Below are 17,199 nucleotides of genomic sequence, written 5' to 3' on the forward strand. Positions count from 1 at the left end.
TACCATGGATGTCAGTGGGTAATTACTGCACTCATCTTTATTTTATGTATGCCCTGTGTTGGGTGACCGTGTTCTCTGTTCATTAAAGTAGTGGTTGTGTGCTCCCAGTAGAGCTGTTTTTTCATGAATTTAGTGTTCAGAGGCATTGTTGGTTCCACATATTTCCTGTAACAGCACTGGGCACACTGCCTCAGCTCTATGTTTTAGTATACCCAGCATTATTATAGATGGATGGTACTTAAACTAGTGTACCCTTTACCTATTGCAGGAAAGAATACCCCAAAAGCTTATGGCTATATTCAGACTTTCACTGCTCCTGCTCCCACATTCTTTTTACTAACTACAGCAGTTCTGTAAGATGAAGACACTATTTTAACTATTCTTGTTCATAACTGCAGTTTTCTTTTTGCTTGGCATGTTATTTTTTTTTTCAAATGGCTATCTTGATCATTCAGTTGGCTTGGCTGTATAACTGTCTACTACTTTGCTTAAGATTCAGTAATAGAGCCAAAAATAATGGGGTTGAGAGGAAAATCCAAAATAAGGAACAATTTTTGAATATTCCATTAATTCAATTAAAAGAGCTAATACAACAACAGGCTTTACATCAATATGGATTTTCCAAACAATAAGAAGTATGAAACTGCAATGTCTGGCATCACTGACTGACTGTATTCTCCAGGGTTGCCAGCTGTCTGTTTTTTGACCGGATTGTTCGGTTTTCTGACAAACTGTCCAGTTACCAATTTCATTCAAAATCGGACATATGAAGTCTCGGTTTTGCACCACTGCCAAAATTTTGTTTACCCATTATGCATCCACTACTTCCTAAAGCTATTTCCATTCTACCTACAAAATACGCCTCTAACTTTATCCACTCTTTTCACATACATTAACTTTGATTGGTGCCTGCTGCTGGTATACCAGTCAACCCAATTGGACTTTCTCGGTAAATAAATACTTAATAAATAAAAGTCTCCTGAATCCTGCTCAAAAAAGAAACTGCCACACAGTACAGTGAGGAAATGATGCTTTCTCACAGACTTTCCCGTTCAGAAAATGAGGTCATGTTTCACCCTAAGTAACTATGCTAAACGAGGGCAAAAATAAATGTGCACCATTAAGTGTCCCATCTAAAACTGCTGATCTCACCAAACAAATAGTTTAAACATTTTTAGAAAATTTGAACTGTGAGACAGTCATCTCGACATCGGAATAACTTACTGTTTATAGCATAAGTAAACTACATGTCCCAACATCCCTTTGAACATCCAAGTGCCCCAAATTTTGCATTCAGAGGCAATCAATCTATATATTATTTTCATGTGGAACTGGGAAAAGCTGGAAGGGAAGTGAAGACAGTGTTGTTTAATATTTACCATCATTTTACTAACTGCACCTTCCTGTTTAATTGTGATGTCAATGATTGAGTTGCAACGTGCTTGCGTAGCTTTTGGTTTCCTGACTTGCCGGTTTCCACCATTTTCTTTCTGTATCAGTAGTCCCAAAACTCATTAGAGAGTTTTACTTATTTTTCTCACAATAAGGCAGTTATATAACTAATTTAAATATGGACGATGACAGACACCCCCGAACTCTGTAAGTAATTAACGCCGTTGATTGAGACAGTTATAGCTTTTTTGTGAAAGATAAGTTTTGGCCTGTTGCTATTCGAGCTGGGGAGAAAGTGAAACTTAAAAGATGCCTTTGGAAAATTGTATTTAGGCATTAAAGTCTCCTTGCACCTACATTGTTAAACTGATCGGCGAACGTACCAATGCTTTTGGTTTAAATGGTTTCCTTATTGTTACGTGTTGAGGTTTGTAAAACTTGGTTCTCCTGTTGGGAGATACTGATGAGGTTATTGTGATACCTGGTAAGCATGTGGTATAGCATGCAGAGTAATTAACATGTTATTATACCTGGTGAAATTTGTATTCTTTAAACTTGTGTGATGTATGGTGAGTCCGTACATGTTACTAACATTGGCAGTGCGTTCATTAATTTACAAATTAATTATTGCAACATCTCTTGCACATTTGTTGTTACAGTTGGTCAATGGTAGGATTCATTTTATGATTCTGAATTATTTGGAGAGGTTGTAAAGAGTGTGAATGGGTTTAGGCATTTTCTGTTTTTATACAGAAATTGGTTGAACGTGTACCCATTTGTTTCAGAATGTGGGTATTTGGAAAATTGTTCAACTCCTTATTTGTAGTAGAGTTTATTAATGATTGTGATACTACTACTTCCCAAGTACTCTGTGTCATAGGGTTGCCACCCCTCTGTTTTTTTTTCCAGACTATCCGGAAATCAAACTGATTCTCTGGTAGTCTGGAAAACACTGTACAAACTCTGGTATTCTGTTTCAAAAAGGAAACAGACTATCAGAGTTTGTAAATCGGCTGATTTATTATGCTGTTTTACAGAAAAGCATAGTAAATCATCCAAAAGCAAGCAGCAGGAATGGCAAAAGAGGATGTTCCCCACTGGGTGATGTTGTCATGACGTCACAAATGGATGGAATGTGGGTGGGAGAGTGGTGGGATGGGCGGGGTTACTGGTGACGCGAGGGGTGTGGTTTTACTCCAGTTTTAGCCATGACGAAACGTGGCAACCCTAGTAATCTTAAGTGATTTGCTAGACAATCAAAATTTCATTGAAGGACAACTCAAAATATGAGGCAAAATCAGGGATAGTTGAGAAGTAGTCTTGACTGTATTCTGTGGCTGATGTCACTGCTAACAGTCTGACATTGGGGTTTATCTAATATTGGGAAAAAAGCTAGCAAGGTCCAATGTTAAGTTATTATAAGGTTAGAGAGACATGCAAATTAGCTGATAATGAGTTTGTTAGTGCTGTTTAGCACTAGTGATAACACCGTGCAATTCAGAGACATTCAGATTAGCTTCTTCCAATGAAACACAAGAACTCAAACTGCAAAATCCCAAAGAATAAGGCACCACGTCTGGAACAACAAATTTGTTTATTATAAAGTGCTTTTTGTCCACACCAAATAGTCAAACTTCATCAGATACAAGTACTTCATTCACAAGAAACAAATAACCCTCTCAGTAAGTCACATGACATGCAAGCTCAGTAAGTCACATGACATCCCAGCTAAAAAGTGCTAGTCACATCTGTTTAAAGAATAACAGCATATATTTAAAATGACCATGTTAATATTTCGAAAATCCACAATTACACTAGTTAAAACAAAAATATGTTAAACTTCTGTCCAACAATTTAATAGAACAGTAAGTATGAGTAAAAAACTTAAAAATGTAAAAGTATATTTAGGGGAAAGGTCCCCAATACTATCTCATTAGATTTTTCAATTTAAAAATATACATTAGGGAATGCATATCATTGAGTCCTGGGTGGCTGTCGGCATTTAATTGAATTTGCCAAATAAGTTCTAGTCTTTCATGTCCTAACTGGATGGGGCCTCGCCTAGGATTCTGTTCCACCTAATCTATAACTCGAAATTTAAATGTGTGTTCAGGATTCATAAAGATATGCTTTGCCAAAGCATTTTCCATTTTTTGTCTACTGATACTATATACATGTTCATAGACTCTATCCCTAAGCCTTCTTTCTGTTTTGCCTATGTAGAATGATTCACACAACTGTCACTTGGCTAAATAAATCACCATCATAGAGTTGTGTTTAATTCTACAGGTTATCTTATTATTGTTCACTATTGTTGTGAGGCCCACATCCATGTACCTACAGTAATGGCAATTCCCGCATTGCTTTATTCTTGCATAAATTGAGTTGGATTTAGTGTTTCATTCGAGCAGATTTTTAAAATTGGTAGCTCTTCTCAAAATAAATTTAGGAGAAGGTCCCAATTTCGCTACTAATTCCTTGTCTTCCATGAGAATATTCCAGTTTTTGCAAACTATATCTCCAATGTATCTAAAGCCCAAGTTAAATGTCATGACAAAACCTAGTCTAAAGTCACATTCTGAAGCAAGAGTGGTTGTTGTTACTACATGTATTGACTCCACTGACTTTATGGTATTTGGGGAAAAAATGTTTACAGTCTGAATTGTGTTTAAAATTGGCCTATAAAAAACATTATGCCTTTTGGACCGGACTTCATCTATTAAGTCATCCAATAATGAGGTTGAGTAGGCTCTTCTCATAAACATTTGTTTTAAAAATTCATATTTGTTGTGGAAATCTATTTCAGTAGTTACCATTCTAGTAGCCCATACAAGTTGCCCTTTAACCACTGATCTTTTTTGGTGGTATGGATGGGCACTTGTGTAGTGCAAGAATGTGTTTGAATAAGTTGGTTTCCTGAAAATTTTAGCTTCGTATCTCCCCTCCTCATTGTTTTTTTCTTAGTTGTACATCTAGAAAAGAGATTTCATGTTCATGAAAGTTGTGGGTGAATTCTAAAAATTGGGTGGTGTTGAAATAATGCACAAGTTTTTCAGCTACCAGTTCGTTACCTTTTATTAGTAAAAAACTATCATCCAGGTAACATGTAAAATATACTATTTGATATATATATATATATATATATATATATATATATATAAAATATAGGTAATTTCCTTGATGTTGAAAATGTAAGTGTGTTCCCATTGAGCCATTACTAAGTTGGCAAAACTGGAGCAACAAGGTGACCCCATTGCTACTCTCATTGTTTGTAAATAAAAGTTCTTTTTAAAATGAATGAAATTGTTGGACAGTATAATGTCTAACAATTCTTCAAACAAGGAAATATCTGTGCTTGGGGCGCCTTTTCTTCTTAAAATATTTCCTAACCATTCTATGCCTTGGACATGTGGTATGGATGTATAAAGGTCTCTTACAGCCACGGTAAGAAAACTGTATTGTGCTCTGAAGTCAAGTTCATTATTTTTTTCAAGAAATGTCCAGGAGTCCCTGCAAATCTGTGCCTCAGTTTGTACATATTTTTTCAGCACTGAATCCACCACTTTTGCATATGCAGATGTAGCTGAATTTCTACCATCTACAATGGGCTTTAGTAGTGGATTTTGAAGGTCCTTATGAATTTTAGGGACTCCGAACATGACTGGTGCCAAAGGTATCAGTATCTGCATGTAGTTGTATAAATTTATGTCTATTTCTCCTTTAATGTACAAGTCATTAATATAAATTCTTATACATTGATTAGCTGTATTGTATTCACTTAATGAAACTAGTTGGTAAGAATCAACATTCAAAATAGATTAAATCTTGTTATCATAATTGCCTTATTCTTTGGGATTTTACATTCAGATTAGTTGATAATGAGGTCTTTCCTCACTAAGTGTGTCTTATTCACATTTTTTGTGATTACATAAACAGCCCCTTTGGCCATTACTCATAGTGCATGTGATGGGGTTCCTACTGAATCATAGCCACCAAGTTTTATCTTAACTGCTGCTCTACACTACAGCATGTGACCGTTTTATATAAATGTGCACCTCTCACTACTTACTCCTGAGAGAAATTCTCTAAATAAGAACTACAGTGCAACACTTTAGCTTGGTCTACCAGCTATGTGAAAAAGAAACTCTACACAGGGATGGTGCAATCTGTTTCTCTACTCCAAAGCTGCTCACCATTGTATTCCAACAGGGATTCACGAGGGGCCCCTGATTCTTTTGTCTATTTATAAATTCCTTTACAGTTGAACAGTGTTACACTCAGACCATCATAAATGCTGATGGTCTTTGCTTAATTCAGGTCTGGCCAAACAGCAGCACACAGTAACACAATCAGGCAGTATTTGTTGAAATCCTTGCCAAGTTTCATTGAGTTCCTTTTAGTAAAATATTGCAGATTATTTTTCTCATAACGATGGAAGGAGGTTCTACTTTAAGTATCCAGAACGTTAACTTGCCTCCTTTTTTTATCTTTTTCAGCACATACAGACCTTGTCTGGAGCAGAAGCTTGTCTCACTTAAAATCTTCTTACAGTGCTCCATAAGATAGGTATACAGTATCCATCCAGCAGCAGTGAGAGTAGCACGGTATGCTGGAGGCCTTGGGGCTGAATTCCCAAATGACAGCTAATATTAGCCCTTCACTTTTATGATTCTAACAAAATCTTAACAGAGGGCTTTCTCTGTATTTGTGTGGGTGTTTGTAATTTTACCTTAATTACTATAATGGGGATTTCCTAGCTGAAAGGATAAAGCAGTCAAGGGAAAACTCAATACCCATCTGTCCAAGGGGTCTTGTTGGTCCAGCGGCTGTGATATTGGCATGGCGTGATGGAGATTTTGGGTCTGAGTCTCAAATAAGAGCTATTATCATCCTTTCACTTCTACATTTCACTCCTCTCAGTGAGTCTTGTTGAGTATTCTTTCCTGTTCTCACTTGGTCTTCATTTACTACTACCTAATCCCAGTCCTAAACTCGAAGTAACACTATGCTATTTCATTCTGTTCTCGTCTACTAAAAGCACAATTACACTACCTTAGCTAGGATAACCTGGTTAGCCATCTCACCACCGAGTGTTCTCATCTCATCACATCATTTGATAACATTTGTTGATAAACCTTATCTGCTAGCCTCCCCATGCCAATATATTTTCTGTTTCATAACCCACCAGTACATTTTATTTTTTCTGTCAGAAAGATATTTTCAGTCTTCTGTTTCTATTTACTGTTCGTTGGTTGAGTAGGGTGCTCTGGTCCAGATGGATCCGTTTCAGGCACAACCTGGGCTAGTTTGGCTCAGACAAAATATAACAAACATTGTAAACTTTAAAAAAAAAAGTACATAAATCCAAAAAACACCATAGAACTATGTAACACATAATATACAAGATATTAGTGCATCTAAATCATTGCTATGTGAAGTAATGAAAACCATATTACTAGGAGTACATGTGAAATGTTTAATTTTACATGGATTTCAAACTTTGTCCAACTACTGTGTTAACTGTCATGACACAAGACCTTATTCTGAGCCTGTATATATTTACATATTTACAGTGAACCATATACGCATTTACAAAGATATTTTTATCATGGGTGCACATGTGTAAGAGCAGCATTCTGTTATGTCTGTTTTTAGCTTGGTTTGTCATAGCAACTACATCTATTTTCTTCTAACAGACAGTTTTTTTTTTTAAAAGTAACACTGAAATGGCCTCTGTCTACAATGCATCTTCCATATGCAGTACCAGACACCTGAGTGACATTGCTCAGCAGCAGAGCTGAAGACTTGTTTGAAGAAACTAACATGATGCAGTCCCTTCAGGGATACATCATTAAAACACTCGCCAAACACATCTGTAGGACATTTGCTCTCTACTCCATATCTGATGTACAATAACTGTGACTACTAAATTTGATTGGCACATTAATGTGCCAGTTCACATAATATTAAACATCAAATATCAAAATTAAGCTGATGGAAAGGAAAATAATTTAAATAAAAATGCTGTTCTTTACAGTAGGGCAACCTTTTTTTCATCCTCTGACCCTCCTACTATTTTGACTCTAAGGTGCTTCAGTGTGTTTTTCACTGTAGCAAATTTGTCTGCACACCCTAAGGTACAGTGACTTCAGAATTAGAATATAAAAATAATGTTCAGTGTGACTGAAGCTCTTCCCACATGGGGATACAGAGGGACTCATCCCTCTACTAAACTTTTATTTTGTCTTTTTCTTGCTTTCATTACGCTCTGTATGTGATAGGAGCTGTTAAACATTAAGTGATACGGCACATAATGTGCCAAGCATCTCTAGTAGAGTCCCAATAATATATGCTGCTTGGTTTTGTGTGTCTTTATTTACTTATGTTGTTGTACTTCAGGTGTTATTTGCCTTATATTTCTTTGTATGTAAGGGAAGGGTAGCATGGTGGGCTCTTCAGGAGAAGCACTGATGGGACATATGAACCCTCAAGCCCAGATTTTGCCTTTTTGAATACTGTATTACTTACCATTAAGGAAGAAATCTATACAGTGTTAAATAAACCTTAAGATGCTATTGCATGCAGCATCACCTTGATCAAGGTGCCAGATATCTCCAGTGTCCCTTTTTTAGTGATTGCAAGATAGGAAATGATGCATGCGTCTGTCCACTCATGGCATACACCATGTCCTTTCATTTATTCACACAGATATTGACAACGGCATGCTCAGATGATCACTAACATGCAGACACACATCCTTGCCTCGTGCTGCTTACTCTATATCCTACAAGTCTAGCTGGCCTTAAAATAATCAAGCTCTTTTCTCAGACTGACTGGTGTTGAAAATGGAAATTCAAGCCCTGCACAATATGAACTAGTACTAGGCATCACAAAAACGTATACAAGTCTAAGCACCTTCTTCCATTACTGCAGCTTAAAAGTAATTTTATAGTTAGAACCACAGCTTCAGCAAACAATTTTTTATAATCCTGTTTTCACATTTTAATCTTCTCTTGCATGCCAGCTGTTACTGCAGGAAGTATACTTTGTAAAGAATATGTATACCGCATATTTCTCTTCATAATATCAAGTGCAAAATATTGTGTTCTATTAGAAAGTCCCATTAATTAACTAACAGATCACTGTAGCCTGGATCATACTTTTCCACCACATTCAAAAATATAAAGCAGTGCCACGATGCACCCATGGAGATGGAGACAATGGATATAAAACTGATAAAGGACTGAATTTCAGAAAACAAGCTGCGGTGGTGCAGCGGTAGCATTGTTGCCCCACAGCAAGAGGTTCTCCCGTTCGATTCTTGGCTGGAGTGCCTTCTGTGTGGAGTCTGCATGACCTCCCCGTGGTCGAGTGGCATTCGAAAGACATGCGTAGAATGGGCATGCTTTCGTTGAAGGTTGGGCGTCGAGCTGGCACTTCAACACCCGTAAACAAAATCTACTGCCAATCATTAGCGGACCGGAGTTTCGCTGTGGTGACCCCTAACCAGGAAAAGCCGAAAGAAGAAGAAGAAGAATAAACTCTTAGGCTGAAAATAATTCACAGGCACAAGGTAAACCACAACACAGAAAATATATGTTCCAATTATTTAGCATAGGTTGAAAGCTGTGAAGTAATATAGTTGAAATATTTGAAATATGAAAATTAAAGGAGAGAGTTTATTTATATACAGAAAATTATGGAATATGCATGCAAGACTAACAGCAAAGGACGAAAGGAAGCATTCAAAAGCATTATTTTAGCGGATGAAAATGAATGTGGTATACAGGCTTACCTGGAGAAGTTCTAGAGGCTTAAACTGCTGGTGTTTCAATGCAGGGGGTTAGACTCCTTGGCAATTATACCACTGAAGGTTATACACAGTGCACAGAAGTAATACTCCAACTAGTTTGAACAGATGCTCTCATTTTCAGGCAAGGTTTAGTCACTGTCATCTCACTCAATGCTATCTTCAGATCATTATGTTGCTAGGAAATGACATTCTCCAGACTCATCATAGAGCTTAGAGGTTTTCATCATTCTTTCATTTTCTTTTCTTTCAGACAGCGAGCATGTGGATTTCATTTAAGCCATTATCATGTTCTGACAGTAGTCACAGAGCTGTAAAGAGTTAAGTTTTAACTGATTAGTGAAAGACAATAAAGATAAGTTTTAGAGTCATCCACCCCAGTGTCAGGTATCATCTTTTAATGGCAAATACATTTATCACACCCCTTCTGTTGTCTTAGCAGAACTGCATTGTATACTATGTTTACAGTGGAGAATAGTCTAATACTAACACATTGCATGTATGAGTACTAACATACAGGTCAGTGCAGTTAGCTCCAGCAACTGTCGAGCACCCCATTCCTCAACATGTCAAGTAATTTCTCTCTCTCTCTGTCTGTATATAATTACATGAACAAGCACACACAGACACACACATTTTATGTGGGCCCCTTTTATAACATCGAACTACCATAATATTGAATGGGACAACACTGCAGTATAGAACACTGAACCGATGTTTCACTATAATTCCAGTATTTCCTGGGATTGGGTGCTTGACCTTTCCCCAATATGGGGCGATCTCAGAGTTGCTATATATAATATACGGGGGGTGTTTAAAGTTCTTTGCTGTAATGTTCTGTCATTTGATACATAGTTCTCAACATTCCATCTCCAAAATGAGGAACACTAGCTCTCGTAATGTGGAACAAATGGGCAAAATGTGGAACACATACTAATGGCTTACTAACAACTTCAACTAGGAAGGTCATAGGATGGTTAAAATATACCGGTTTTACTTATAAAGACAATCTTTTAATGAATTGATATGATTAATTTCTATTTACCATGGATTTCACTTAAAAAAATGCATAACACTGAATGTGTGACAGAGTCTTTTAATGTGAAACTTCGAGGAACATGAACTTTTTAAGACCCCAAATGACCCCTCCTTGTAATGAGGTACACTTGAGAGGTATGATTTCATATTATGGCAGTTCCATGTTATAACAGAGACCTACATACATTAAATATATATATATATATATATATATATATATATATATATATATATATATATATATATATAGATAGCTAGATAGATAGATATAGATATATATAAAGACAGTTATCTGTCACACACACATACACACACACATATATTCATATATATATATATATATATATATATATATATATATACACACACACATATATATATATATATATATATATATATATATATATATATATATATATATATATATATAGACACATACACACGTGTCCAGATTTATTTGCTTATTCGCATTCCTAGAGTCTAGTCACCACTGTTCTCAGCAGTAACATTTTCTCTGCACTAAAATGGCAACACTGCAGTCTGCTATGCATCTGTTTTTCTACAGGAAATGGATTTCTAAGTGATTAAGTGATTTAGAATTAGTGCAGTTATAATGTAGTAAAGAATGATGTCCCTCCACTAGAAGTGTCACATGTGGTACATCGCTAATAAACCTCAGAAAAAAGTAACTGAACACAAATTTAAGCAGTGATACAATTTGTATTTTTAAAGAACAGTGTGCCCTCCTAAATTGATCTAATCCATCATTTACCTTTCTTCATAAATTAGTGCCATGTGCTTTCTTAGTTTGATTAGTTGCCTACACATGACTCAGCATCCTTTTAAAACATGCTGAATTGGCAACTAGGTTTGTTTAACCATTGCACACAGACCTATTTGCAGATATCACAGACCATCCAAAGTTTTCAAATTATCATATGTAAGTCACTTGCCATAATCTCTTGGTTGCTGTTCATATTGAGAGTCTCTTCCAGATCTGGTGCCTTTATAAATATTTCAGTGTTTGCTGCCACATAATTGAAGAATTGAAGGACATGTGAAATAAATCAGGCTGCCTATCACGGAATACTGCAGTGCTGACACAGAAATGTGTTTGAATCCCAGTTCTTTCATTTACATTATGTATAACCCTGAACAATTCACTGAACTTATTGGGAAGCACCAGACAATAAACATTGAATGAGTGTGCCATTGACAAAATTAAAACATAGCATTCATCTTCTGTCCCATATCCTCCCTTTTTTAGCTTCCAGCATTTTTCATCATTTATTTATATAAAGTACCACTCACAATAGCTGGAGTTTATAGAATTAGTTTTCAGTCTTTGCAGAGACTACAGCCCTTAGTATACTGTTTCCCCACCTTAAATGCCATATTTAACACAAATTGCTAACATTACCAAATGTGCATGTATTCTTAGATTTCATAATATATACTTTCCAGAGATAATCATCTTTAAAATCTTTTGCTGGGTTTACTATATACTTTGAATAGACTGCCACCTCTACCAGCTATGTTTTATTCCTCTAATTTTCTTATCATGTTTTAAACTACCACTGTTAACTAATCATCCAGGCTGCCCACTGTCCTCAAACTGTGCGATTTTCTGTAGCTTTATTATACGTTAGCTTGGGATACCATCTATGCTGTTCTTTGTTTTCCTGTCATGAACCCCTGGTACTTCACCACCCACAGTATCCGGTCTTTGCCTAAATTATACTTATTCAGTACACTGCCATTTCATGTTTTTAGTAAATCCTGTGACTAAAAACTTAAAATGCAGTAATGGAAATGTTCATATAAATGTACAAAGAAAACTTTAAAGAGAATTACTGCTATGCCATCTGTATCGACTGGATGTTAAAAATGCAGCCTGTCACTTAGAACTGGGCAGTGTGGGCTTGTGAATTAAGTCTGCATTTTCAAAAGAATGCACATGCATGTAAGAAAGTACTAAAAATACATTTTGTGATTATTTAGTCCTTGACAAAATACTTTCCTACTGAGCTAGTTAAATGTTGTGGTGCTTCTTACAGTTGAAAAATATTAAGATGGCATTGTGTCTTTCACGGTGAACATAAGTAATCATTGCTTATGCAAAAGAAAGAGGAAATGATGAAACCACATACCACAGCATTTCACAAAGATTTACAAAATGATCTAGTTTTTGCACAGGAAGTTACTTTTGTAAATTAATTGTAAAAGTAATGTTTTCCAACATCTATAAAAACGTTTTATGTTGATCAATCAATAACCAAACTGTTAAGGTTTAGAATAAAATATTTAGAAAAGCATCGTGTGCTCATGTTCTTATTTCATAGTGAAAACTGCATATAGTTCTGGCATCTGCCAGATAAGAATTCTGTTAGTCCAGCAGTGCAAAAAAGTGTGACAATTGGACACAATCCGTAATGCATCTGCAGCTGAGTAATGAAATGAAATGAGAAACATACAGCAAGACAATCAGGGTCCCTCTAGCCTTCAGTTTTTTCTTTTTCTAGGCTTCACTATTAAAAGTGTGGACTCAGAAGGGACCACTATAACTGTGACGATTGTTGCTGAGCTCCAAAACTAATGTTGACTCACAGCGAACACTGAGACATCATGAATAACTAGTTAGGGTCTTTAACAAGCTGTATTTACCAGCAAGACAACAAAGCACAGTAATCCCCCACTCAGCATAACTTTGCCATGTCAGACAGATAATATGCTGTCATTACTTGGAAGGGGACTAGCAGAGGAGCTCAGAATATGGCTGGGTAAGATATCTTTCACTTAAATAAATGAAATAAGAAGCGCATTAACAGCTGTAGTGGTACAGGGAACCTACAGCAAGATTCCTTTTCACCGCTGCATGTGTTTGTGTACTCCTGAAATCTCTCCGCACGTTGCAGAACAGGCATTCCAGAAAGGTTATGTGGCCAGTGCCAACAACTTATTCTAAGTAGCTAGCTGTTACCACTGATTACTAATACACTTTTGAATTAGCAATGGCTACTTCTTCTTATATTTAGCTACAACATGCCTTTCAATTAACTGGTCAATGTGACATTGCACTGTGACTCCCACCCTGTGTCCCTGGTATCATGCCTTTACATAATATCAGCTGCTTGGTCTCTACTGCAGTTTGTATTTCCTAAGTTTTAAATATTATATTGCCAACATATTTCATAAATGGCTTACAATCACTTTTCTAGCCCACCCAAACTTGGGCAAACATAATAGCTTGAGGTGGCACTTGCTTGTGTTTTGCTGCTCACTTCATAAATGACAAGGATAAGGTTCTCATGTGGTGATGTTGATGTATCCCAAGTTGGTGCACCTTAAAGAAATAGCAAGACTGGTGCTAAATTGCATGTCATCAATTTCTCTTTGCTGAGGTAGAGCATGCCCTTCAACTGAGAATAATAATGTAAAGGGGTGTGTGGAGATAAAGTCAGAGTTACACATATGCAGGTACAGAAAGGCTTACCTCCTTGCAAAGAGCATTCAGTTTATATGTCATTTGCTTATAAAATGGTGCACTTGACAACCTTTGTTATTACAATGTCTGTACATGAAATCTTTTAAAAGATTTTGTAGCCAAATTATTGTGATTTAAGCTTTACTGTATTAAGAAGATGTTGTGGATCTCTTATAAACTACTAGTCTTAATGTACTTTTCTTCCATACATTTAATTCATATCAGTTTTCTCATGAAGGGCATGACAACTAGACTTATAGGAAATAACACAGCTATATTACAAAATGTCAGTTATATAATTAGACAGCTGTATATATGCAGATACCCTCTCCATTGTGCATCAGATGTGTGGTTGTGGGCATTTTAGTTGATGTGTTGGCAGATTTGCACTTTACAGACAGAATCTTGCATATCCCAATGTACTGTCAGTGCACCACATAGAGGCAGATATAGTATACTGAGCAGTAGCCCAGTATGTCATTTTTACCAGTGGTGCTCCCCTCCAAATGTCTATGTCAGCACTCACCACAACTTGGGGTGCAGTGTTAAGGCTGCGTGTAGATTACTATACTTTGTGTGCCTTGCAAGAGAATGGTGGAAACAGCAACTACAGTATGGAGGTAGCACATTATAACCAGAGCACGCAGCATTGCATCCTCTGGGTTATCGGGTAAGGCAGCACTAGCACCACCAAAAAAAACAGACGCATGCTGCATAACGGCATATGGTGTCACAGCCTGTATGTTCAGCTGACATCATAAGGTAGGGATGGGACCTCACTGTTGTCCTTACATGTAAATAGCATACTTGTCACTATCATAATCTGCCTATACAAGATTGGACAGTGAAGCGGAAGGACAATGCCTACATATAAAGATATCAGTGCCACATATATTGAATGTGTATGTGTGTTTGTGTGTATGTATATCCACAGACATTTATTAGTTGTTTTTGCTTCCCATTTTACCTCTTTATCTGCCACTGTGTCTGAATACATTCATTCTATAAGCCTTTCACTGTGCCAATAATTTTCTATTAATCATAACATTTCCCCTTTCAGATTTCTAACCACCTTCATGCTTTTGTTGACATATTATGTGTTTTCTTCCTTTATCGCATGTTCAGAACCATAATAGCAAGCCAACAAGAGACCGGTAACTTGAGACTTGTGGAAATAAAAAAAAAAACTTGTCAAAATAGACAATAAATGAAAAAGGACTCCTTTATTCAGAATTGAGGAAGGCCCAGGGGAGGGTCCCTCTGAAAATGGTTTGGATTGGGTCCATGCAAATTGTGTATTTTATTTCTGATTTGAAGTGGTAGGATGGATTATTTGTGCTTTACTGCAACTGATTTTAAATAAAGGATGTCTCATTTCATTTACTGTGTATTGTGGCATTATTTTTAATCCTGCAAATCTTAGGGTGTTGGTTTTCTGTTTTGATTCCAATTACATAAGTGATATGGGAGGTGCCATGTGAACTTGCTTCAGTGAATATTGTGTGTTCCCCCAAAAATGTGTTACTTCTTCTTCCCTTTCAGACAATAATATTGTCTTCTCAAGAATTTTACTTTTTTCCTGTTTAATTCATAAATGTCTCTTTCCTTGTCCAGTCTTAAATTGTTGTAGTGACTTTTCAGACTCACATACTAAGTGCACAATTTTCAATTTTTTTTGCATTATACCATTTTTTTCCATAAATATTATATTCGTTTTTTAATGTTGTCAATATTCTTCTCGTGTTTTGTATACAAAAATAACATGGCAATGCTCTCTCCTTAAGTATCTGATTATTTTCATTTCTGCATACTTGTCACACTGTTCTACTAATCCTCTAAAGTCTTTCATCACTTTATTTTAATGCAATAATCTAGCTCATGTAGTGAGATGATCCATGAATCCTGCTACTTTTTCTCTTTCCATTTCCTTCATTTCTCTGAGAAAATAAAATAAATGTTTCTGTTTTTTAATTATTTTTCCTCTCACATAAGTTAACATTCTATTTCTTCATAATACCAAATTCCCATGTCTCACTACTTATTTTGTCACATTACAATTAATGTGTCCTTTCATAACTATATTCATTTTTATAGCTGCAAAAGATTTAAAGCAAACAACTATATTCTTTGCCATATTTTTAGGTGCATAAATAACCAAAAGTCTTATAAGACTTATGGTCTTATGTCTTATACATTCAAACTTACAACTATTTCATCATGACTACAACTATCCTCCAATCACAACTAAAATTACCTACCTCCTTCTTACTACTATTCCTTCTCACTACTACCTATTTCCTAACCTCCTACGAACACACCATAACTATTTCTCTCTCACTTCCCACAAAACATACCAGTACACCTGCAACATCTCCTCCTTTATCCTTCTTTCATACCTCCCCACAATCCATCTACCTATTTGCCAAATACCACAGGCTATTACACAACAAACTACTAAAAACTAAAACAAAGAAAATAATCGATACCTTCCTAAAACATAAACTAAGAAACTATTTTACTCTACTCCATCTACTACTAGATGGTGACATACACCCCAACCCAGGCCCACAAACTACTACTACCAAAACACACAAAGATCATATCAAACCTCTCTCTTTCATCTACTACATCATCTAATGTATTATCCTTGGCCCATCTCAACATACGTAGCATCAGTAACAAACTTAGTCAACTCCATGCCCTATTAGAAGTACACAATTTTGATGTTCTATGCTTATCAGAAACTTGGCTAAAACCTTCAATTAAAGACATTGAAATTACCCCACCTGGTTATAACATTGTTAGACTTGATCGCACCTCCAGGAAGGAGGTGGAGTAGCTATTCTATATAAAACCAACCTGAAGCTTACTCTACTTGACCTTACCCTTACCCAAAACAATAATGCTGAAATAATCTGCTCTAAAACTCAAATTAACACTACTAAAGCAATAAACATTATCTGTGCATACCTCCCCCCTGGAAATAACATCCCTACTTTAGAACAGCTTCTTGAACAACTCTCTAATAACTTCCCTCAGGAAACACTATTCCTTGGGGACTTTAACATTGATTGGAAATCCTGTAACAATGCTAACCCTACCTCCCATATAAACCTTTATGGTTTCAAACAACTAATTGATAGTCCCACTAGAATAAATAAAAGAGCAAAAAGAAACCACCTTAGACTGGATTCTTACAAACTCCCCCTTCAAACCTACCAAACTGGCATCCTTCCTGATGACCTTAGTGATCACTCCTCACCTATGTCATTAGAGCTAAAACTAACCTAAGCTTACCTACCTCTCATAGAACACTATATTCAAAAAGAAATTTAATCCTGAACAGTTTCAAACAGAACTTTCACAATACAACTGGACCCCTCTAAAACACCTCTCACTTAACAATGCTGTTGAACATTTCAATTCAGCATTCCTTGCAATCTTAAACCAACATGCCCCAAGTCGTACCATTAGA

At 36.2% G+C, this 17,199-nt stretch overlaps 1 protein-coding gene across 1 annotated transcript in view; it reads right to left on the bottom strand.

The window, feature by feature from the left end:
• The window catches only part of ST3GAL3 (ST3 beta-galactoside alpha-2,3-sialyltransferase 3), a 3,995,325-nt gene that overhangs the window by 3,780,564 nt on the left and 197,562 nt on the right, over window positions 1–17,199 (bottom strand). Inside the window, exon 2 of the mRNA XM_044085443.1 lies at window positions 9,188–9,513. The gene's annotated coding sequence lies outside the window, so the exon portion shown is untranslated. The remainder of the gene's footprint in view (window positions 1–9,187; window positions 9,514–17,199) is intronic.

The sequence above is a fragment of the Protopterus annectens genome, chromosome 10.part0 (genome assembly GCF_019279795.1).
Source record: "Protopterus annectens isolate FY-2018-M chromosome 10.part0, PAN1.0, whole genome shotgun sequence".
NCBI lineage: Eukaryota > Metazoa > Chordata > Ceratodontiformes > Protopteridae > Protopterus > Protopterus annectens.